General features: G+C 55.2%; 1 pseudogene; it reads right to left on the reverse strand.

Moving 5' to 3' along the window:
- Positions 1–7,720: 7,720 nt before the first annotated feature.
- On the reverse strand, positions 7,721–23,188 carry LOC123345963 (annotated as a pseudogene).
- Between the last annotated feature and the right edge of the window lie 1,952 nt (positions 23,189–25,140).

Genomic DNA, 25,140 nt, shown 5'->3' on the forward strand with positions numbered 1-25,140 from the left:
CGGGCCCTGCGGCTGCGGCTCTGGCCCCGGTGCCGGCCCGGCCTGGGGAGTCGGGCCCCGCGGCTACGGCTGCGGCTACGGCCCCGGTGCCGGCCCGGCCCAGCCCGGGGAGTCGGGCCCCGTGGCTCTGGTCGAGGTCCCGGTGGAGTGGACCCGGTCCTGGACCAAGGCCGTGTGGTAAGGAGGTAGGGAGGGGGTGTTCGGTGGGTTGTGGAGGGGTGGATAGGGGTCAGGGCGGTCAGAGGGCAAGGAACAGGGAGATTGAATGGGGGCAAGGATCCCGGGGGGCAATCAGGAAGGAGCAGGGGTTGGATGAGGTGGTGGGGGCACTCAGAGACAGAGAGAAGGGGAGGTTGGATGGGGCAGGGGTCCCCGGTGGGGTGTCAAAAAACATGGGGGGTTGGATGGGGCATGACCCCCGGGGGGGCACAACCCCCTCGTGGAACCAGTTGTTAATATTTTGGCAGCTCATCACTGGGCACGACCCCCTCATGAGGTGAGGAGGAGGGAACCGGTTGTTAATATTTTGGCAGCTCATCACTGGTTAGGAGCAGCAGCATCCATCAGGGGAAAGGGCTGAAACACGATGATGGCACCAGGGGAGTTTGTGTCTATTTTCCTTCTGCCCTGGGACATTCCCTGCCCAGCTCTCAGTGACTGGCCCTGGTCACCCTGTCACCAGGGCCGGCTGTAGTTTTTTTGCCACCCCAAGCAAACCTCGCCCCCCCCCCCCCGCTTTTTTGTGGCTTTTACACGTTTGCACAGCCCCTGATTTGCGTTGTTTTCCACTCTGCTCAGCAATGGCTGATGATGGCTCTTTAACCTTATTCCAAGGGCATCGCTTAGATTCAAAAGAAAGGTGGGGCTTGTACTCGTTACTTGGTTTATTGGGGGCAATTTGTCTTATTAAAGGAGAATCTCTTATGCATTTGCTCTTCTTTCAGCGCAGAACTTCACTTCCCACCCAGACTGGAAATGAGATCAGAGAGTTTCACTCCTTAAAGTCTAAAAACCAGGAGTGTTTCTTTCCCTCGCTTCTGCCTCCTTTTAGTAAATGGCTTCTGGTGTCTTTCCCTTTCACCTTCATTGGAAGGAATGTCCTCTGACTCCCCGGTCCTGCTTTCCCATCAGCACCCTCCTTCCAGTGACCTGCTCCTGTAGCAAATGACTCACATGTCTAGGATCGGGAAATATCCTACAGATCAAAAGGGAAATGTGCATGTGTGTGTGTGGGGGGCAGGGGATTAGGACAACAGGGTCTGGGGGCACCACTCAGTCTGTCCCAGAGCCATGAAAAAAACCTCACCTGGACAGTTCAGCTCCCAAATTCTCTCTCCTCTTCCCCAACACTAGTGGGGTTTGCATCCAAGCAGCTGTGAATCTGCTTGGATGCTTGGGGATGGTTTCCGTTTGTTGTTCTAACCGCAGCTAGACAATAATCCGCACGAGTTACTGGATGCTCATTTGCTAGCAGGACTGAACTTTAAGGTGCTTGGGTTTGGGAACCTCCCTCCCCGTTTTGCGGCTCTGATCGCTCTGCAAAAGACCAAAGGAACGCAGCGGCTGATTCTCAGCTGGTGTTAATTGACATTGACTTCAGCTCTGACCATTCCCACCATCTGAGGAGCTGCCCCCAAAGGTGTTTTTCAGCTACACCCAGCATGTGTGACACAGGTCCAGGACTATCTCCACCACCCGAGGCCCCGATCCTGCTCTCAAATCAGCACAGATACCTGTCAATCCCTGCATGACACTGTTGGATTGGGTTCCTGAGCACGGCTGGCTGGTCGGGGGAGTCCCAACAGGTGTAAACAGCAGCCTGCCCCAGGCCGAGACTGAGTTTTCTCTCCTTTGACATCCAATCAGCTCTTCCACACGGTGACATCCCCGCTGGGTGGGCTGCGGCTTCGCACACTGCTTCCATAGCGGTGAACAGGGTGATTGTTTGCAGGACCAAGTGACCTGCTCTTAAAACCTCCATACACCACATCCAACTACACAGCCTGCCTTCCCTAGACTCTGCCCTGCTGGATGGACAGGGGAGGACAAAACCCTGCATTAGCAGGGTCGGTTTCCTCTCTCTCCCCTGATCTAGCACCTGCAATGAAGAGGCGGCTGCGAAGTGCCACATCCCAGTGGACACTGTTGCGCTGAGTGGAACCATAGGCCCATTCCTGAGCTTGGATCCCCTCCATGAGCAGAAAGGTGCCAGCTCTGGAGGAACATTGTCAGTAAGACCCTGCCCTGGCACTGAACTGATCTGGATCCGGATCCCCGCCAATCCGCTGTCGATTCCTTCCTGCGGAGTTTATAAGAATGTCTGGACAGGATCTATACATCTGTTGTGGCCCCCTCTCCACTGTCAGCTACACCCTGACACGGGGAGCACTCCTAGGGCTCGTGATGTGCGGGGTCTCACTGCCTGTCATGAGCTCGGGAAGGAGCAAGGCTGGAATTGGGATGGTGGAGTCCTCCCTCTCCAACCCTTCCTGGGGTGAAACTCCCATTGACTTGTGGGGGGGTAGGCTCCAGACCTTTCCATGCAGCTCTGCAAAGCACGTGCCCCTGGCAGATCTTGTATCCGTGTAGATGTGCCCGCACAGGAGAGGGAGAGAAGCCAATTGCCAGGCAACCCAGCGCCTCATGTCTTTCCTGTGACAAGGGCAGCACATGCCCGTCTCTCCGGGCCGCTGCTTGGCAGAGGGGCTGTGTTCAGGTGGGAGCATGTGTAGGTCCCTGAGTGCAAGCCAGCGCCATGGGCAGCAGCTCGGGAAAGCGCTTGGGTCTCAGACAAGCAAAGAACATGTGGGGGAAGTTAGCCTGGCCCTGACTCGCCTCGTCATGTCCAGAGTAGCGCGGAATGAGCCAGGGATGGTGTCTGGTGTCGCCTTTGTTAGGAGTGTGTTTGAGTCTGACAGTTACATTCATGGGAGTCGTTACTTCTCCCAAAGCCGCCTGGGTGGAAGCAGCGGGGTGCTGCAGAAATACAGAGGCACGGAGAGAGGAGATCGCCTGTGCCAGAAACGTGTCCTTATGCTCTGTCCCTCTGCCCAGTCATTGTTTCTTTAGAGTCAGGTCTTCTTTTGACACTGCTCTGTCAGACCAGGCGCCTTTGGCTAGGACAGCCTGCTGCAGCCATATAGAGCGACTGGGAGAACTGGGCTCCAGTGGTGATGGTGGGGCAGAAATGGGGCCGGCTGCAACAGCCTGACCCCCTGTGTACGCTGCCTATTTGTACGGACAGGTCCCCCTAGGTGTCCCTAGGAGCGCCCAGTCTGGAATCTCTCTCTCCATCCAGACACACGACTGAAATATCCTGAACTCTGTGTTAGCCTTGCCAAGATCCGACCGTCCAGTCCACGTTCGCTTAGAGGACAGGGTCGATGCACGTGGGACCCAGCTGTCACGCTCAACTTCACTCTGCAGATCCATAAACCAGCTGTTTGATCTCTCCCCTCAGGTGCCTTACTGCCTTCTGACATTATAAACCACAGCGGTTACAAGGTATCCCAGTGAAGGGAGCCTGCATTGGCTGACATGTCTGTGCTCGCCCCTATGTGCTCTCCTCTTCCCAGATGTGCTGGCCCCTTGCACACACCCGAGATTCAGGACTGAGGGCTTCTGAGCTTGATGCAAACTGGTTAGCTTGGAAACGGTATCGATTTCCATTTAAACCCTACATGGATTCGAGCCCAGAGAGGCAAACCTGATTGGAAACAGTGAGGTCTGCACTCAGAGAGGTTCTTGATTTCAGCTCCATTGGGATTTTGAGAGTGGCCCTGCAAACCCTTCGTAGCCTGAGTAATCCTTACCCCACAAATTGTTCCACCGGAGCCAGTGGGGTCAATCCCATTAGTAGGGATGGCAAGATCTTAAAGAGAACTAGACCCAGTAGAAGTTTGTCTGGTCCAGCCCCAGGCTCTGTTCCCAGCACCTGAGCTCCTTCTAGCTTTCCATGTGCCCAGCTTCTCTTTTCTAGCGGGCAATTGTACAGTAAACCCCGTGAATCTCGAGTAAGCACACTGGCTGGAGCTCTTTTCCTTGCAACACCTGAAAGCCTCAGGCTGGCTGGAATGCCACCCCTGGAAATGTGCCGCCCCAAGCACATGCTTGCTTTGCTGGTGCCTAGCCGGTCCTGCCTGTCACTGCCATCACCGGTGAGGATATTGTGTTACCTGGGCCCTGTCCCCCAGGATGAGCGCTGAGCACATGGAGGGGAGCTGGCACCTCTCAGCCTTCTCCTCAGTCCTGCACCTCACTCTCCATGGAAAGGATCCGGCTGAGGCTCAGATGCCAGGGTGTTGTGCAGGGACAGAGCTGCCGAAAGACGGGCTCACCAAAGGACGTGTTGCCTTGGGGTGACATGATCTCAGATCTTCTGGTGAATGACAACACTGGTGCCTTTTACAATCAATAACTTTTTTTTAAGACCCCTCATCAGAGCCGAGGGCAGTAGGCCAGTGACTTGTGTTGGTGTTTGCTGCTGCCCTGGGGTTTGATGTTTGATGTTTCTTACCTGAATGTGAGAACCCAGAATTTTACCTCCAGCTTGTTTCCAAGCAACAACAGGGATCCGTTTGTTCTGAGGAGGATGTTAAATCCAGCTGAGTGACAGGAATATACAGATCAGGGCACAGGTTAGGGGAGCAGTGGGGAGAAGGAGAAGGATGTTGGAGAAAGTATTCTAAGATCCTCCCATAAAATAAGTGCCACCCATGTGAGTCACCAAACTGAGATGCTGCTCACAGTAACTGGGGCAGATGTTTGAAATATCCTGCACCTCTGAGATCCCCTGGGCCCCTTGAGTGGGGCAGCTGCTCAGTGGGGCTTGGATACACCCAAAGGTTCTGCTAGGCTCTGTGGGATCAGCTCCTTCTTGACTAATGGGGGAAATAAGTATTTGTAACTTCCAAATTCAGCCCTCTTGTGGCACAAAAATGAAGCAGCCCTCGATGAATGGTGCAGATCTGTGACCCCACCTGTCTGTTCAAATATGAGGATTAACTGGCTGTAGGTTTTTTGAAACAGCAGTTATCTTGGGGGCAGGATCAAGGTTTTGTTCTGGGGTTTGTTTCCGCACCAGAGCTGAGACCTAACCACCACCAGGGCCAGACAGACACACGTCACTATGATAATAGCCTGGGAATTACTTGGACGCAGTGCACTCTGGGTCTATGGAAGATTTGGGACTGTGCTGCTTCTGCACATTAAAAGTCCAGTCCACATGCAAAGGTCAGGAAGGCTGGAGCAGCCACTGAATAGGAGAGTCACTGACTGATTCCCCTCTATCCCTTTCTTATTACTATTTATTCTTGTAGCACCTAGGAGCTCACCAGTCATGGACCAATCAAGATCCTGTTGTGCTAGTCACTAAATACCTCTGAAAATCCGGCCTTACATCCCTCCCTGCTTACCTAGAGGAGGAATTATACAAACCAAACCAAACACAACACCGGAAATCACACCCAGAAATCTTCTCCCGACATTCCACCCAGAGATCAGTCACAGGCCACCTTCCCCAATGAATGCCTCCTGCGCAGGGATTCATGCCACTTTGCTTGTGCATTGGAAATGGCAGGCGACCAGCCTCCCATGGTCTGGACCCAGAGGAGGGAGCTCCTGAGCCTCAGCTCAACAACTGGGACTTTCTGATTCTGCTTCTGTCTTGAACATGCCTGGCAAGAGCTGGACGCTTTGGTTCCCTGCAATGCTGGACAATCCCAGTGAACATGTGACTGGATCCAATCCCAGGCTCATCATGCTCACACGGTGGTTCCCTTTGAGGAGGCTGCCCAGGAGTACAGGGTGGGGAATAGTTATCTCTGTGACTGCCTGCTGCTTAATTCACACAGAGGTCTGCCAGCCAGGGGTTGCAGGAACTGATGGGGGGCCTCATTCAGAGTTAGAAATTTAAAAATGAAAATTTCCTGCAATCTCTTCATGACACTTCATGCTGCAAATTGTGAGTGACAACACATTTTTATTACTTGTCACATAGTAAAAACCATGTTGTATAGTAACCTATTTGCCAATATATTTTCCCATGTGATAACACAATAAGATTGGATAAGAAACCACAGTAATTACACATGAGTCAGTGAGAAATAGGGAAAGAGATTTATGAAGGAAATTTGAGGGGAAATTATCTACCTTTAGATTAAAATTTCCCTGTGTTAAAAACTAGGACAAACACCTAGCTGCAGCAGCCCATGCCACCTAGACACCAGCAAACTGGATAAAAATATAAATGAATCCATCAAAATATAATTTTAGGGTATTTATTTTCAAATAATCAAGGTATGTTTAGGGCACTCTGCCATGGATGGCATATTGTGAATAAATCTTTAAAACTGAATTATGACACTGAAAATGTTCATAACGCATCAGGTTTAAAACAAAAAGGAGTCCTAGCAATGCCATGTGATGTGCCTCTCCTCAAACTCTGCTCAGCTAGCTCTTCAAGAAATTAGTCTCAATCACTAATTTCAAGGAATTAGATCAATTTTTACAGAGAATTCCAGAAGGTGGTGGACAGAATCCAGAGGAATTGTGATGAATTTCCTGGATTAACTTTATTTTCTTTGTACTCTAAACCTCACATGACAACAAAAATATCACCCTTTCGACTGATTTATGGTAAAAAAGAAAGGTTTACCAAAAAGGTTCACTACATTTCATGTTATGTGTCACTAAGTGCCAGCATCTTTAATACAATTATGCTAATTTGTGATGATTGAGTAAAGGAACACAACCCCTTCTCTATTTCTTTATCTAACTACATTTGTTGTGTCCTTATAACCAAGAACATGAAGAGTCTGGCAGTACATTGAAATCAGCAGTGCACAGTGACAGTACACTGCCTGCAAATAATATGTCTAAAGAAAAATAAACTAAAAACTGGAGATTGTAGAAAAGATTTCTATCGATAGGAAGAGAGCATTTGAGGTTGGGGACCGTGTTTTGTTAATTGATGTGAGAACAAGAAAGGAAGGGTCATATCTTGATTACCTATTATATGTACATAGAAAGTTAAAAATAACATGAATTAATGCTGAGAAAAGTTAAAAGATTATTTTATAATCTTGTGTGAGTCAACAGAAATATATTGCTTAATTAATCCTATCATTTTTTCAACTATTAATTTTCAAAGGTGTAGTGCAGGAGGTGGGTGTATGTGCCCTGCCTGCCAGAGAGAACCAGTCAAGACAACAAAGAGAGGGGGAGAGGGAGAGAGAGAGCAGCTGCACATGTCTGTAGTTGTGATGTTTATGGCACATGTACATTGAACTGAACAACAGAGTCTGACAATTTAATAGTTTATTTTGTTAAGATAAATATTTTGGATTTATTGAAATTCCACAGTCAAAATACAAATGATGTTTAGAGAAGTTAAACTTTAATATAGATTTGAGGGGAAAATTAAAAAAAATGTAAATAATTCCATTTCTACAAATATGTTTAGATGCTTGTTTTTGAGATACTGTTGAGATGTAAATTAAAATATTATTGTATTTACACCTTGTTACAATAATATTTTCTAAATTAGAATAATCTTTTTCCTTTCATATTTTACACTGAGATTTCACAGGGGTAGAAAATTCTGACAGGAGTGAATGACCCCATCCCCCACCATCTGCTACCCCTGGTGCAGGGGACGGGGAAGGTGGGGGCTGGGGGTTCCCAGGTGTCCGGTTTTCGACTGGAACCTCCAGTTGAAAAGGGAAACTGGCAGCGTCCGGTCAGCACAGAAAGTCCAGTTGCTGCAGTAACTGGCCCCCATCACTGGGGGGCGGGAAGAGCAGCAGGGCTGGGAGGGGCCAGTCTGTGCTGCAGAGTCACTGTCAGGGAGAGAGATTCCCTCCGGCCTGAGCTGGGACCGGGCAGATTATCAGGGGAGCCATGTTTGTAGCCCCAGCACTGTAACCAAGACAGAAATAAGGGTGGAGGTTCCCAGAGAAGGTGTCAGTGAAAGTGAAGAGATGGGACCTGTCAGTCACATTGTAAAACGAGACCTCGCCCGCCTCATAGTCCAGGAAAATCCCCACCCGGCTGGGCCTGACGCTCACGGGGAAAGAGGTACTGGGGGAGGTGCTGGCCTTGTATCCCCCATTCCTCAGCACAACAACCCAGTATCCATTCCCAGGTGTGAGTGTGACCTTCTCCTTCCTCCTCACAGATTCCCTACAAACCCCCAGGTCCCAGCCTGTCTTGTCTCCCACCTCCACCTCCCAGTAACGCCTCCCGCCCACGAACCCCTCAGCGCCCAGGACAATGGAATATCTATCAAATCTCTCAGGATTGTCGGGCAGATCCTGGCGTTTGTCTCCGTGTCTCACACGTTTCCGATCCTCAGACAGGACGAGGTTGGGATGAGCCGTGTCTGGATCCAGAGTCACGTCCACTGGGGAGAGAGTCACAGAGTCAGGGCCGGGGGCAGGGGCTGGTGACTGGGATCAAAGGGAAATTAACTTGTGTCCCCGTTAATCACTGGGGGAGGGGTTGTGGCCTGAGGGGAGTCAGGGCCCCTCTGCCTGGGAGGAGACAATGAGGGGTAAGGGCAGGAGAAGTGGGGGAGGGGTGGGAAGGTGTCAGAGGAGGCCGGGGAGGGGAGGGGACAGGCTGATGCTGGGAGAGGAAAGGGGAGCAGGAGGTGACAGGAGCAGAGGGGGAGAGGCAGGGACATAGGGGTGGGGCAGACACAAGGGCTATGGGGTGATAAGAGAAGGAAGGGGCACCAGGAGGACAGGGGTGTGAAGGGAAGGGCAGGTTCCAGGGGGCTGCAGGGCGGTGGGGAGGGGTGGGGACCAGGGCAGAAGAAGGGGATGGATCCCAGGGGGCACAGGGAAGCAAAGGAAGGGGCAGGCACCAGGGGGCAGAGGAGGGTGAGGGACTGGGGGAGCTCCAATGGGGCAGGGGAAATCTAGGGCAGGGTGAGCTGCCAGGGGTGAGATGATGAGGAGTGGGGGAGGTAGAACTATGGGGGGGGGAATGAACAGGGATTGGAGCCAAAGGGGCAGAATGGGGGGTGAGGGAGCAGGTGAGCCGAAGGGGGGGAAGAGAGAGGGGTGTGGAGAAGGGCAGGCCCTAGGGGGGCAGAGGCGTGTGCAGGGAGATGTGGGCACCAGGGGGGCAGAGGGAGGATGAAGGGAGGGTGGGGCCCAGAGGTTAGGAGAGGGGGAGGGGAGGGGTGGGGCAGTGCTGAGGTGAGGGGAAGGGCTGAGACCAGGGGTCCCAAAGGGGGGCAAGGGAAGGGACTTGCACCAGGCAGGCAGAGAGGGCAAAGGAAACAGCAGGCACCAGGGAGGCAGATGGTGCCAGGGTAGAGCTGGGACTTGAGGCAGAGGAGGATCTGGCACCAGGGGACTGGAGGGTGGTGAGGGGTGCAGGTGTCACGGAGCCAGAAGGCCAGGGGAGGGGCAGGGGTGAGAAATAAAGAGAAGGTGGCCTGGGTGATGGTGGCAGAGGGGCGAGCGGAGAGCAGGGTCAGTGGGGCAGAGGGTGGTGAGGGGCTGGGCACCAGGAAGGAAGGGGACAAGGGGAGGGGCAGGTGTTGGGAGGCAGCAGAAGGGTGCAGAGGGAAGGGAAAGGACAGGTGCCAGGGGACTGAGGGGGTTGAGCAGAAGGGCAGGCACAGGGAGGGCAGAGGAGGGGAGGGAGAAGCACCAGGGGGCAGAGAGGGGTGAGAGGCAGGCCAGGTGGGCAGAGGGAGGTGTTAGGGGAGGGGATTGGGGATAAGCAGGTGCCAGGGGGTCAGAGTGGGGCTAGAGGAGGGGTGGGCACAGGGGGGTGAGAGAAGGGGCGGGTGCCAGGGGTCAGAGAGGGTGGGGAGAGGGGCGGGTGTCAGGAGGGCTGAGGGGAGTAAGAAGGGCGAAAGTCAGGACAGCAGAGGAGGGTGAGGGGTGGGGTGGGAGACATGGCACAGAGGAGGGAAAGGGCAGAGGTGGATGCCAGGACACAGCGGGGGTGTGAAGTGATGGGAGGGATCCAGGGTGCAGAGGATTTTGGGGGAGAGGTGCAGATGCCAGGAGGGCAGGGGGAGAAGGGAGGGGCTGTTCCAGTGGGGCAGAGATGGGTGGAGGGCAGGGGCATGTGCCAGGGAGGCAAAGTGGGAGTAGAGGGGCAGGGGCCCAGGGGAGCAGAAAGGGAGTGAGAAGAGCGGGAGGGATGTTGGTGAGGGGTCAGAATAGACGCAGGGTCCAGGGTCCCTCACAGGGGTGAGGGAAGGATAAGGGAGGGGCAGGAGCCAGAGAAGGGGGAGGGAGAGGCAGGCCCCAGGGAATCTCTGTTGCTTTCGGGACATGTGTGGTGGGTTTCTCGCTCAGAGCAGGTTGATGCAGTCACCACACACACTGGGGGTGCAGCTCTGCCCCAGGGGGAGCAGCTGGGACTTTCCATGCTGGCAGGCACCATGGGCCCCACTTTCAACCCAGGCAAACCCCACAACCAGCCCCTCCCCTTGCCCGGCCCTTTTTCTGTTCATTGAAACCAGTCAGCAAACCCGACATGGATTCACGAATAGTTTCTGTTGACCCGAAATATAATTTTCCAGCAAATAAACTATTTGTCCAAAACATTTCACCCAGCTCCACTGCAAACCTGTCTGAGCAACTTAGGAGCCCCAATCCCAGTGACCTGCAATGAGAGACTGTCAACATCCCCAGAAACGCAGTTACAGGCAAGCCAGGCTCAGGACATCAGCTATGAAACACTCCAGAGCTGCTGTTTAATTTCCCCTTTGCAGACAAATGCCCCCTGGGCCCCTGATCTCATCCCCACAAATCAGGTTGAAAATGGAGACTTGGCTCCAGCCTGAACTCTCTGCCCAGAGCCATTTGTCCCATGGACGATGCTAGCGGCACAGACCCTCTGCAGCTGCACCTGGGCATCTCCCAGAGCGGATAACAGTCACAGAGACCGTCTCAGAGCCCCAGAGCTCAGGTGTCTTCATCTAACGACTGTGCCAGCCACCCCCCTCACTCTCAGTAACCAGTCCTAGGACAGACACACTGGGAACTTTCACACCCAGACTCTGGAGACACTTTGGGTCCTTCTACACAGCCTGCAGCAGCGAGTCTTGGAACAGGGTGGACAGATTCAGGCTTGCGGAGCTCCCTCTTTGGAATTAAAAATAGCCGCACAGATTTTCAGGTTCTGGCAGGAGTTCAGGCTCTGAAGCCCAGGGTGGAGCTGGGTCTGCCCCTCACAGTGCAAGAGGGGACATTGTCTGTGTCCACACCCCCTTCACCCCCTTCCTGGGATGGGGAACAGCAGCCCCAGGGCCCCTCCCTTCACCCCCAGGGCAGGAGAGTGAGAGCCCTCGGCCTCCTCGGCAGTGGGGCCTCCCAGCACAGGTTCCTGGGTGAGCTTGAAAGTGTCTACACACAGAGAGCTCTGTGCACCCGGCAAACACACAGATGTGCCCGTGGATCAGGATCCGGGATGGTGCTCTGCCCAGGAGTGATGGAAACTCCCTAAAAGTAGAGGGGTCACCCACTCGTCCCAGCCCTTCTCCCTGAGCTCCTGTCCCCGCACCCCTGAACACTCGCTCTCACACTGCCCCTTCTTCCTGAGCCCCTGCCTTCACACCACCTCTTCCCCGACACCCTGACCCCCTGATCTCTCCTCTCGGCCCCCTCCCCCATCGTCGCTCACCCTTACAGCTGGTAAAAGGTGGGAGGAAAGGTGGGAATAGCCCTCCCATTGGTAAAAGTGATGGGGCAAGGACCCTTGACCCCCCTCTTCCAGTGCCCCTTACTCACTCTCCGACCCCAGTAGGAGGGGACCCTTGGGGAAGTGTCAGTGAGTTCGGTGCTGGGGATACGAATTGGGTTTTAGACCCCGGCTGCTGGAGCTCTGTGTATTGAGGGTATAAGGAGTTAGAGGCCGTGTCAGCCCCCCACCGTCCTGCCAACATGGCTCAGCCCTGACATCTGCCAAACCCTCTCCCTGGGGAGGAATCGTCTGCGGCCCATTCAGGCCTTGGCCTCCCTGTGGAGGTGGCTGGTGAGGCTGCCATTAAAGTGAGTTACGACGTGAGCTTCTGTCCGCTGGGAACTGGACTCTGAGCCTGGGCTGAGATCGGTGACTGGGGAGTGAAAGGCCCCAGCTGCCCTCATTGCCCCCCTGAGCCAGCCCAGCACCCCCAGCCATTCAGAGCAATAACAGCGATGCTCAGGCTTGGTGAAACAGCCAGTGCCACAGTGGGCAGGGCAAGGGCCTGTCCAAGGAGCAACGGGCACAATCTGCAACAAGGGAGGTTGAGGCTGGAGAGGAGGAAATACTTTCTAATTCTCAGGGCAGTGAAGCTCTGGACCCGGCTCAAGGGAGGTTGTGGGATCCCCGTCACTGGAGGTTTGTAAGAACAGGTTGGACAAATCCCTGCCAGGGATAGTCTAGTGCCTGACCAAGCGTGGGGGGCTGGACTGGGCAACCTCTCGAGGGCCCTTCCAGCCCTGCATTGCTCTGGTTCTAGGTTACAGCAGTTCCTGGGGTTGCGCCCAGGGCCCTGGGGGCTCTAAGCCTGGTGAGTGGCATGTGACAGAGATAACACTGTTAGTGACCATGGCAACTGGCAGCTCGGCGTCCCTGCCAGGGGTCTGGGCAGGCATGTGGCTGTCTGTATCTGGCTCAGCAGGGTGTTACTGGGCCATGTGGACAGGACCTAGGGTTGGCACCTGTCCATAGGGTCACCAGGCGCCTGCTGAGGAAAGGAGCTCCCAGGAGAGCTCACCAGAGCAAGGAGCCTGGAAGAGGCTCCTAGAGCAGTGCTCCCCAAACTGTGGGTTGTGCCCCCCTAGGGGGTGTGGAGGAACATTTCAGGGGCCTGACAGGGCCTGGACCAGCCCCCATTTGTGGCGGGATGGGAATGTCACCCAGCCCTGCTTTGCCCCCAGCTCCACTCCGGCCTCACTCTCAGCCCCAGCTGCATTTCCGGCCCCAACTTCAGCCATCCACTCCCGGCCCTGCTCCAGGCTGAGAACCCAGCTGCAGCCCCAGCCCCAAACATGGTTCTGCCCCCAGCCAAAGCCCCCAGCTCCTGGCCCCAACTGCGGGTCCACTCCCAGCCATGGCCCCCAGATTCTGGCCCCAACTGGAGCCCTGTTCCTGGCCCAGCTCCTGACAGCAGCTCCCAGGGTGGGGGCGCAAACCAGGTAAGGGAGGGCTTGATCAAAAAAGTTTGGGGACCACTGTCCTAGGCAGAGGAGCTCCCCTAAGGGGGAGGAGCTGCCAGAGATGACAATGACAGCAGCAGCTGGAGCAGGACAGAACCCTGGAGAGCTGCCCCTGGCTGGAGAAAGTGGATGCAGAGAATAAAGGCACAGTCTGAAATGACCCAGCTCCAGGAGCGGAGGCTGGAGTCATCTGATTCCACGATGGAAACTAATCCAAGCCCAGCTCCGGGAAGGACTGAGGGCTCCTGATTTGAGGACAGTGAGGAGCTGGAGTGAGAGCTGGAGGCTGGAGCAGAGTGAGGGAAAAGTTTTTATTTTGGGGTTTACTTGGACTCAGAGCGGACCCCAGGAGGGGACTTTCCTCTCAGATCTTTTGGGCTGTGAGGCGTAATTTAAGGAGTGCTGAAGAGGATAAACTGAGGCAAGATGCTTGCCAAGATACCCTGAAATGGCTGAGGCTGGTATCAATAACAACACTCACTGCCCAGCCCCTAAGGTCTGCATGACAGTGCAGGGCCTTCCCCATTGCACACAGGGACCCTGAAGCGCAGGAAGCCCTGGTTACTCTGCCCCACACATTTACTCAGAGACTCCCCTGAGCTGCCGGACCCGGGTCCCTGGGGTCAGAGCACAGGCAGTCGAGTGGCACTGACCGGCAGGGGCTGCTGGGGCGGGGGGAAGGAAAGGGTTAATCCCAGCACAGTGGCACTTTGCTGCCCGGCCCTGGCTGGTCTCTGCCCTCTGGGTGCAGCTCAGGGCGTGTCTCTCTGAGCAGGTCCCTGCCCACCCACCCGCCATTTGCCCCAGACACAGAGAACCCAGGTGCCGAGGGAAGGAGCAGCCCCAGCAGCGCCACATTGGCCCTGGCACGGGCTGAGCCTGCGAGCACAGCAGCAGAGGCAGCGGCAGAGAGAGGGGCTCAGCCATTGAGAGCAGCAGCGTCCCCACCCGCAGGGGAGGGGTCAGCGCTGGGACAACAGGCCGGGCTGGGTCAGGGGCTGGGAGCTCTGGCAGCGAGCGTGGTGCCAGCACCAACAGCCCTGCTGGAGACCCTGGGCCTGGCCAGCCTGGAGCAGCCAGCGAGTGACTCAGGGCCTGGGACCCTGCCCAGGAAGGGGCTTCTGGGGGGCTGACAGGAGGCTCCCCAGGGGCTGGTGATCCCCTAGAACAAGGCACTGAGGTGACTGGCTCAGGATCCCGACAGGCTCAGGGGCCAGGGGTGTGGAATGGCCCAGAGCCCAGCCGGGTTCAGGGCCCAGTGGGCACAGACTGTGCTGGGCTGGGAGCAGTGAATGGGGAGGGGAGCAGGGATGTGCTGGCTCCAGCCAGTCACAGAGAGGAAGCTGCTTCCCCCACAGCCTGGGGTTCCTGCTCCCCGGAGCCCTGAGATCCTGGCCCTGCAGCCGGCACCGACTGCGCAGCCTCCATCAGTTGGGACAGACACACCCAGCTTGGCCCCTTCGACTGCCCCTGCAGGGGGTGGGGGGGAGGAGGGGAGCGGGGGGCAGGGGTAGGATGAAAGAGCCAGTTCAACAATCACAGACCGAGCTCACTGAACATTCGAAGTCCCGCTCTCCTCTGCCTTGGTTTCTTCCGTCGCCCCTCACTGTCAGGTTTCTGAATTTGCCCCCCGGTCTCCATGCTGGGGTTGTGGGGAGAGGTTTGGATGGGGGCAGCTCATACTCAGCCGTTGTGACAAGATCACACTCTTGTGAGCGAGTCTCACTCACTGAGCAGCAAACCACTGACCCAACCTCACACTGGGCTGTGCCCAGAGCAGACGAGGGGCCCATCGGATTCAGCTTGTTACCCAGTAACACACGGCTCAGGTCAGACCACAGCAACCAGACTGGCCCCTCCTGCAGCTCAGAAAGCTCAGCCAGCCTTGGCTAATGGGGGCTGGGGCAGTGCTGAACGGTGGCCACACAACGCAGCCCTCACGTGTCCCAGGAGAGAGGCACAGATACACAATCCATTACCCGTCTGTGCAGCTCCCAGCACGTAGGACCTGGCTCAGTGACACCCATTAACTCAGCCATGGAGGGGTCAGGATGTCAGAGTGACGGGGCCTGGTCAGACACTTGGGCAAGTACCAGCAGGTGGCTGTAAGTAGCAGGCAAACTGCCCAGCACTCAGCGCATCAGCCTCCAGTTAGCACAGCTCCAAGCCTGTCCGCTGGGCCCATGCGTGTCCTGGGGTCCCAGGCTCTGTCCAGAGCCCCAGGCACAATATAGCTGAATGTCCCAGTAGAATCCACTCACCTTCGAATCTCTTCAGCGCTTCCCTCATGTCAAGGGAAATTTTATACACGTTCTTCAGGTCAGTAGAAACAGCTTCTGGTTCCTGGAGTTTCACATTCTCACTCCTATGAAGAAAACGTCCCATCATCACTCAGCTGCTCTGTACACACAGCATCCCAGAACCACCACCAAGAATATAAGAGCAATGAACATAGGAAACATACCTGCTCAATGTGCTTTTCACATCCTGAAAGGAAAAAGAGAATCAATATTCTGTATTAACACAATGTGCATAAAACTGTGTGAGTTTCACTCTGGGCATCAAACTTTCATCTAGAAAATAGATCAACCCTCCCAGGCTTCACTGTTTTGTGGTAAAATCTCACACACCATTTTGCATTAACACTTGTTTCACTTATGTAGGTGAGACAGGAATTTAGCTAAAGGGTTCTCCCTTCTAGGGACCCAACCCATCAGTATCTGTGTTTATCGTCTGTGTTGGGTCCAATGTTCTGGAGTCAGAGCAGGTATGGGTTTAGCTCAGTATCATTTTGTATTATCCATTTACTCTCCCATGGCCTCACTGGGTCTCCATGAGGAGAATTCCCCTCTAACATGAACTGGGATATTTTGGAACTGATGGAGCCCTTAGCCAGATGTTCTGTTTGTCAGTAAACCGCAGAACACATTTACTCTAATTGGTGGGATCCAGACCCAGGGATCTGAGTTAAAATTCTGGATGGGTGGAGAATTTTGATGCCGTCTCACCTTTAGCAGCTTGACAACTGGTTGCTGACACTTTTCCTGTAGCTCTGTGATCAGCTGCTGGAGAGAGGAGCTTTGCTGGGAGAGTTTGGTTACATTTTTCTGTAGTCTCTGCAGAGTCTCCCTCTCCTCCTCCTCCAGGCTCTGCAGAAGCAGCTGCTCTCCTCCTCTCTCAGCAGTGTGTGCAGTTTGTTAAATTCACCTGCAATCATCTTTCTCTTATTTTTCACTTTCCTCTTGAGACAGAAAAATAGGAAAGGCACAGAGAAAACATGAGCCAGATGTTGAGTTACACAGACTGGGCCTCTGACTATGAAGCAGGAGATATTAGATCAGTATCAGATTTGTAAGGATATTTACTTTTTTGAGAAATGTACCATAAAGGGTTTGTTTTAGTTCAGAGTTAATACGGCCAGTTCCATAGCGGGGTTGTTTAGGGCGCTTTGTAAAGCCGCAGTCTGTTATTGCAGGTGGCATGGGATGGACCAGTGGAGTGGGGAGAAATCAAGGGAACAGGAGAGATTTACCGGGGGCTGCACAGGGTGTTTGCAAGGGGATTTGGGTGCCCAGTGCTGGGCACTCAGACACCCAGGGGAGCTGTGTGACGTTATGGCTGTGATATAATATCTCATTGAAAGGTGACAGGGCCAGAAAGAGTTAATTAATTCACAGACTGACCTGACCCATGGGTGAACCTTGAGGACGGGTTAGAAAGATATGTAAATGACTAGAGCTTTGAAATGCAAGTCTGCATTGTTAGAGGTAGAAGGGGAGATGTTTGCTCAGGTCTTGTGATGTCAGCAAACAAGTCTTGTCTATTGCTATAGTTTTAATTCAAAGATCAAAAAAAGGAATATTAACATTTATGATGATACTTGAGTGAAATAGTATTATTGTCTATGTGTCTCTTTGAAGGTTGTGCTAACCTGTATCTGAACTGTTTAATGGATAAATTACTCTGTGCTAATTGCCAGGATATTTGGGAGAAGGAGTTAAGCCTATTGTTTTCTCAGGCCAAAAGGCTGCTGGAAATGTATAAGAAGCCTGGGACACGATCCTTCTTCATCTCAGATCTGCTTTGGGTTTCAAGAGGGGGAAACCTTAAGCCACAAGGATTGAGATCCCCAGTCATTGACTGGAGCCACCCTGAATATGGAAATTGGACTATAACCTATGGACTATTTCTAAAAGGACATTTGGCAACTACAAGCTCATCTCTACTGTGTATCTGAACCTCAAGAATTGAATTCAAGTCTGTCTGTATATTGATCTTTTAACCAACACTCTCTCTCTTTTCTTTTTTAATAAATTTTAGCTTAGTTAATAAGAATTGGCTATAGCGTGTATTTTGGGTAAGATCTAAGTTATAATTGGATCTGGGTATGTGGCTGATCCTTTGGGATTGGAAGAACCTTTTCTTTTATATGATGAAGTAAGATTCTCAAGAATCATCATCATATCTGACAGGTGTGTCTGGACGGAGGCCTGAGGCTGGGCACTTTAAGGGACTTGTGTGGTTTGGACTTCTAAGTGACCAGTGAGGTACTGTAGAAGCTGTTTTGTGCTGGTTGGTAAATCTAAGTATTGGAATAACCACCAGCATTTGGGGTTTGTCTGTCCCGTTTGGTTTGCAGTTCACCCTGATTGAGTGACCTCAGCTAGCTCCCACGGGAAGCACCGTCACAAGCTGTCACAGCAGGATGTGGGCGATGCTCCTTCTTTGACAACCTGCTCCCAGGGCTGCAACCTAGGGCTGCACCTAGGGCTGGTGCTAATAGTCCTTTGGGTGCCATCCTGGGGCTCACATGGGTGTTGGGTGCCCAGGCTATTGTCAGGCCTGGCCAAGTGCCCCGTGCCCATGTGCCCAGTGCCCCTGGGATCGCAGCCTTTAGGGAGCCCTCCAGGCTCTCAGAGCAGCGGGTTGGCTGATGCCAGCTGTGTCCCTACCTGCTCTCAGAAAGGAGCCGTGGGAACGATGCTGAGCCGGTGCTGAGCCTGGCTGGGGGAGGGGCTGGCTGCTCTGCACTGGCCTCTCCAGCTCCCCTGCAGCTCAGCCCAGAGGTGCTGGGTGACCCTGGGGGGAGCCGACCCCCAGTGTGACTCAACCCCAGTGATCTTGGGGAAAGTCCTTCTCACTCTCCCAGAGATGCCAACGTGGCCAGGGGCTTCAGCAGGTTCCCCCGCCCCTGTCTCCTGCCCCCAGAGCCCTCCCCCCCTGAAACCCCAGTACGTGAGCCCCAGCCCTTCCCCCCACCAGTCTGTGCCCTGTGCTGACTCCCTCCCTTCCCTGTGCAGGGCTCTGACCCGTCTGTCTGTCCGGCTCCCTGTGTGGTGGGGGAGGGGCTGTGCTCAGTGTCTGTGTCTGAAGAGGCAGCTGCTTGAGCGCTGTAACTTCCACCTCCTGCCTCTGCCCCGGCTGACCCTGAGCCCCCAGCACAGCCTCCAGCACCCCTGGGCCCATCTGCCAATGGGCTTTGGACACCGACCCATCCCCCACCCCACCCCTGGGAGCGCTGCAGCCACAGGGCACTCAGACAACTCGGGTACGGCCCTGACAAGCCCCAGTGCCCTCAGGAGCCTCTGCTGGCACCTGCCCCAGGCTTTGTGCATGTGGCCTGGACCCTGCAAAGGGCCGTGGGCCTGCAGCCTCCTTCCCCTCCTGCCCCTGGGCGCTGTTGAGCTACAGCTAATTCGAGTGGCGCAGCCTTATCGTATCCCTAAGCTCTCCCCCCATCAGACATGGACAGCGCATCCTTCATGAGGGCCTGTCACCTCCTGGCCCTGCTCCTGCCCATGGGGATACCCCCCACCTGGCTCAGGCCTATGACAGCCCCTGTCAGTGGGTGACTGGCCTGCCCTGAGGGGCCTCATCTCTCCATCACTGGGGCTGCAGTTACTCTGCCGAGTGACGCTGATCATGGGGCCGTGACCTCTGGTGATGTAGGACGTTACTCGCTCTCACTGGGCAATGATCAATGGGTTCAGAACCACCCCAGTGACTGTCCCAAGGTGCAGCCACCTCCATGGCGCCAGCTGGGCACTTTGTGGGCCACATTCAAACCCGGGTGTTAATGGTTGTGCACCTAAATCCCTATTGTCTGAGGAACTGAGCAGCAGCTACTTCCGGTGCAGCAGTGGGAGCTGCTGCGGTTCTGTCCTCTGGAAACCAGCCCACTTCCACTGGGCTCTAAATACGGCTTCAGAAGCAGAACCAGAGGCACCCAGCTCTGAGCATTTCTGCTCTTGTAAATGGCCATTTTTATCTGACTAGTGGGGCACCTACTTCTCCTCTCATCCCTGCTGCTGGCGTCTTCCTCACACCCCCACCCCCAAACTCCCTGCAGGGATTTCACTGTAAGAGGCAGCTGAATCTGAACAGACTTTTTTTCCCATGGGTTCATCACCTGGCAACAGACAAGCACAGGTAAAGCCATAGTGACAGCAGCAGGTGACTGGGATGAAGTGGCCACGTGATGGCAACAGAGGCTGTGAAGTGGCCGAGCGGCACCTGGCTTGACACTGACCTGCCCCTGGCTCTGCTCACTCAGGGGGTGTCCCCACTGCAATGAAGGTGACACAGCACCGTGTGTAGACACACCCAGGGTAGCTCTGATCTGGCTAGCTCGGGTACTGGTAGCTATGAAGCCGCAGCAGCAGCACAGGCTGTACACGCCCATCCAGACCCCTGGGTGTTACTCAGTGACTAGCCTGAAGCTGGCTGTTGGGGCCATGTAGATGCACCCTGGAGGCAGATTTTCCACAGAGCTCCACACCCGCAACTGGGTTTGATGTTCAGAAGAGCTCAGCTCCCAGCATGGCCCCAGCCCAGCCAGCTGAGTGCCTCTGAACCTCACCCATGGGGGGCAAATCATCCTCCCCGCTCCAGTGTCTGGCCCAGGCACTGGGCAGATTCACTGCAGGGATGGTGGGTGCAGAGCGAGAAGGAACAATCTGTTTCCTCCAGGCTGCAGAGAAGCTGCGGAGCTTTGTCATGGAGGCCACTGAAAACTGATGGCTGTAGCAGCCGACACACCCTCCCCATCTGCAGGAGGGAAACAGGATCCATGGAATAGTGAAAACACTGCACCCAATATTGAGAATTTGCCCCTATCAGAGATCTCAGGGGTGGGTCTGCACCACTGTACAGGGGCCAGGAACTGCCCCTCCTCCGCCTACAGGAGCTGCTGTGCTGAGATCCCCACCAGAGACACAGCCTGGTGCTGCCAGCACCCTGGATGGCAGGTACCACAGGCCAGGGGAGGCTGAGCTTCCCCAAACAGGATGCAGCGCCCCTCCCTTTGGGGACAGGCTGCAGACCTGCTGCCTTTGGAGTGCTGCCTGCGCTCCGCCCGGAGCCCTTGTTCCAGCTCTTCCCCTGAATCCCGCAGCACCCGCCGCTTGCTGCCCGTCAGCTGTGGGGGGGCCCTCCCCCATCAGTCACCCTTAAGACAGAAGGGGGAGAAAGGAGCAAGCGGCAGGCGAGAGGGCTTTGGGGGAGGGGAGAGGAGAGAGCTGCAACACTGAACGGTGAGCGGGGAGCCTCTGGGGAGGGGTCTGAGTGGGAGCCTGGCATGGGGCAGAGCAGGAGGGGAGCGTGGGCGGGGCCTCGGGGAGAGGAGGCCAAATGGGGGTGGAGCAGTGGGCAGGGTGATGATCCGAGCGCAGGGGAGGATCCGGCACTCACACCCGGCCTCCCCAAATGCCAGAGGCATGCGCTGCCCATGGCCGGCACCAAGCGTGTGCAATGGAGCAAACAAACAGAGCAGGTTCATAACCTCATCCTGGAGCTTTACGGACCCATCATTCCTGGGAACACTGCAGGGGGAAGAGCTCAGGGAGGAATAAACCTGGACACTCACCTGCCACTCTGTGGTTTTCTTCTCCTCTTTAGACGTCACAGCCAGGGCCTCTTCCAGCTCCTTCCTCAGAGAGCCCAGGGCTCCCTGGAGTTTCACCTGCAGGGACATAGTGTGTGATAAACAGCCATTAGTCTGCCTGTCTGATGGATGGACAGTACTGTCCATATTGGCATTTCATACACGAGCAGTAAATACCCTGGAAGGAGGCAGCAGACTGGGCTCTGCCGGCCCCAAAGGTCTCATGGGCGCAGAGACGCCAGTCTCAGAGCAGGGGCTCTGCTCCCTGCAGACACTCAGTACTTCTCAGAGCCTGTGTCTGAGCTAAAGCTTCACATCACTGAGCACAGGCCAGAGGGGAAACAGCTGGGAAGGTTCTGAACGATCCCTCCTGCCAGTGCCAGTGAAGAGGTTGGGGCAGCACCTCGCTGCACTGTACCCAGACCCAGGCCAGGAACTAGACCCCACTGTGCTCTCGTCTGTCCAGGCTCCCATGTGGCCGGCCGAGCACCTGAGCCAGCGCAGTCCCATTAACTGCACAGGGTGAAGCTGTGATGTGGCTGGAGGTCAGTGAGGAACAGGGAACACTCAGTCTGGGGGAATGTGCCACCCATAATTATAACTGCTCCAGAGCTGTAATACCCCAGGGCTCTCTTCCCCTTTGACTGCGTGTGAGTCATTCACACAGCACAGCAACGTGCTCCTGCCCTGTCAGCCCCGCTCTGTGCAGCACCCCTGGCAGCTCCCCAGAGCCGCCTGCTGAGATCTCCCCGTTTCACTCTTTCTCTTTTCTCTGAGCCCTCGAGTTCTCTCCCCTTTCTCTGCCCAAGGCCCAGGCTGCTGCTGTGAGCTCCCGGGGAGCTGTTCGGTGACACCCCTGCGGTGCTGCTGCAGGGAAGCAGTGAGCGATGGAGCCAGCAGGGGCTAGTGAGAGACAGGAGGCGGAAAAGCAGCCTTTGCATCCAGCAAAACAGCTTCATGGATGAGCCAGGATCAGAATGGGGGAGGGGCAAAGGTAGCTGGATTCTTTGAAGCTCCACCCACAAAATAAGCTCCCCCCATGTGAATCACCAAAAGGAGACACATGATCTGTTCAAATGATACATTGTTCAAAACAGGATGGAGTTGCTGATTGGCTCCAAGGGGCTCCTGGGGCCGGACTCCCCTCATGGGGCTAGAATGTACCCCTGGGCACCGCTGGGCTCCCTGGGCCTGGTCTTGCTTTACTGGGGGGGAATAAGAGGTGGCATCTCCCAAACATCACCCGCTTGTGGCACTGGAAGGAGGCGTCACTGGCAATAAATGGTGACGAGCTGTAATTCTCCCTCTCCGCTCTCACAGGGGGAACAAAATAATTAACAGTGTTGATATTTAAATGATCAGTTCTCCAGTCTGAAGGTAACACACTCACCTAGACTGGCCTGCAGCTCGTGTGATTTAAACCTCACTGATTGTTAACACCGGCCGTGGTGTAAAAAGTCCCCTTATCTCAGCAGTGGAAGCTGAGTGTGAAAAACATTCAGAATCTCAGAGAAAAGTTTCCCACAGCAGGTATCTTTCAAGACTTGATATTCTGATTCTGTTGCTATCACAAAATGAGTGATCTGACAGTGTGGCATCTCCCCTACAATGAAGGCTTTACAGAGCTGAATGATGCATCACACCTGTGACAGGCAACTTTCAGTGAAATCAGCCTGTAATTAAACTTACATTAAACTTGACAGCAATTCCCTACCTCGTACTCCTGGGCAGCTTCCTCTATGGGAACCACCGTGTGAGCGCGGTGAGCCCGGGATCTGTCGCACACCACACAGATGGGGGTTTGATCCTCTTCACAGAACAGTTTCAGAGTCTCCTGGTGTTTCCTGCACACCCTCTCCTCCCCTGCTTCCTTTGCTGCCTGTAAACTCAACCGTTTGGCTATTTCTACAACATTTGCCAGCCGCCTGTTCGGCCTGAGGTTTCCCTGTTGCACAGTTTCTCTGCACTGAGGGCAGGAGATGTCTGTATTCGATCCCTCCCAGCACTGGGCGATGCAGGCTCGGCAGAAATTGTGCCCACAATCTATAATCACAGGGTCCTTAAAATACTCCAGACAGATGGGACATGTAGCTTCCTCCTGGAGACTTTCCACGGGGTTTTCTGTGGCCATGGCTCCCTCTGGACAGTGTCATAGGGTTAGTTTCACTTTCCTGAGCTCAGAAATATGCCCCGCCTGCAGCAGTAGCAATTGGGTGTTTCCCTTCCTGGAACTGACTCAGGCTGTTTGCAGAGCTGGAGTCAGATCACCCATAATGTTCCAGCCCTGGGGGCTTTGGTGAGAAATGTCCCAACAAGGCTCTGATCCTGCAATCAGCCCCCTCTGCTGGTGTGCGGGGGGTCACTGGGGCTGCACATGGACATCAGTTTCCCCTTGTTCTGATGAGCTGACAGAACTGCGTGTCCAAGGAGTGATATTTAGGCTTGGCAGAATTCATTTGATTTAATATGTAATTTTGACAGATAAGATTAATATTAATTTGTAAGAATTTATCTATTTAAACTGTCACACTTTCAGTTCTTATCAATATTATTGTTCACAGTTGTGGGAAATTGGGGGGTTCAGACAATATTTTAGTCAGACAATTATTTTATGTTCTGGCCCATTCTTTTCCTCTCTCTGCACTGAGCTGAGGGTGGGAGTGGACCGAGCACAAGGCTGGGGGTGAAGGGTCTGGCCAGGAGCTAGAATGAAGGAGGGGGCTCAGGGTTGGGGCAGGAGGTTTGGGTGTGGGGGCACTTACCTGGTCATCTCCCATTTGTTGTGAGGGGTGCAGGTGGGAATGTGAGTGGGGGTGCAGGAGCTCCCGTTTGGTGCTCAGGGTGGGGGTGGGGATGTGCAGGGTGCATGGGATGTGGGGGGGCTGGGGATGTGGGGGGTGCAAGAGTCAGGGCAGAGGGCTGGGGGCATGTGAGGGGGGTGCAGATGTCAGGATAGGGAAGCTGGGTATGTGTGGGGGTGCCAGAGTCAGGGCTGGGGTCATGGGAGGGAATGAAGGAGTCAGAGGGCTGGGTGGTACAGGGCTCAGGGCAGGGGCCTGGCGGGTGTGTGGGGCTGCAGGGCTCAGGGCAGGGCTCAGGGCAGAGAGCTGAGTGACTGCCCTCCCCTCCAGAACCCCCAACCCCCTCCCCCGCTCCTTGTCCCAACTACCCCCTCCTGGGACCCCACCCCCATCTAAGCCTCCCTGCCCCTTGTCCCCTGACTGCCCACCTAGGACCCTACCCCCTACCTGTCCCCTGACTACCCCAACCCTTATCCATACCCCCGCACCCAGACAGAACCCTCTGGACTCCCATGCCCAATCCAACCGCTCCCCGCCTCCTGACAAGACCCCCAGAACTCTGGACCCATACAACCCCCCCTGCTCCCTGCCTGCCACAACCCCTCTCCACACCCCTGCCTCCTGACAGCCCCCCCCGAACTCCTGACTCATCCAACCCCCCCAGCTCCTTGTCCCCTGACCACCTCCTCCAGAGACCCCCCTCCCTAACTACCCCCACAGGACCCTCCTTGATCCCTGTCCCCTGAATGCCCTGACCCCTATCCACCCCTCACCCACTAACAGACCCCGGGACTCCCATGCCCCATCCACCCCTCCTGCTTCCTAACTGCCCCCTCCAGAGACCCCTTCCCCAACTACCCCCCCGGGATCCCACCCCCTCATCCAACCCACCCTGCTCCCTGTCCCCTGATTGCTCCCACCCCTTATCCAACTCCACCCCCCAGCCCCGGACCCCTTACCTTGAGGCTCCCCGCTCATCCGGAGTTTTGTCGCTGCCGCGTGCGCGCAGCCCCGCCCTGCCTCTCAGAGCACTGCGCGCGTGGCGACAGGGCTCTGGATGAGCGGGGAGCGGTTTTCCCTCCCCACGGAGCCAAACGCTGCCCCGCGGGAGCACAGAGCCCCGGCCCCCAGAGCGCTGAGCGCAGCGGCAGGGCTCCGGAGGAAGCGGGGGAAGGCGGGGGCGGGGGGAGGCAGCTTGCTGTTCTCGGCCGGCGCGCCGGCCAGGATGCGCGGACCCTGCAGCTGGCCGCGTCGGCAGGATGCACGGACCCTGCAGCTGGAATCA

Source organism: Mauremys mutica, chromosome 12, assembly GCF_020497125.1.
Source record: "Mauremys mutica isolate MM-2020 ecotype Southern chromosome 12, ASM2049712v1, whole genome shotgun sequence".
Taxonomy (NCBI): Eukaryota; Metazoa; Chordata; order Testudines; family Geoemydidae; genus Mauremys; species Mauremys mutica.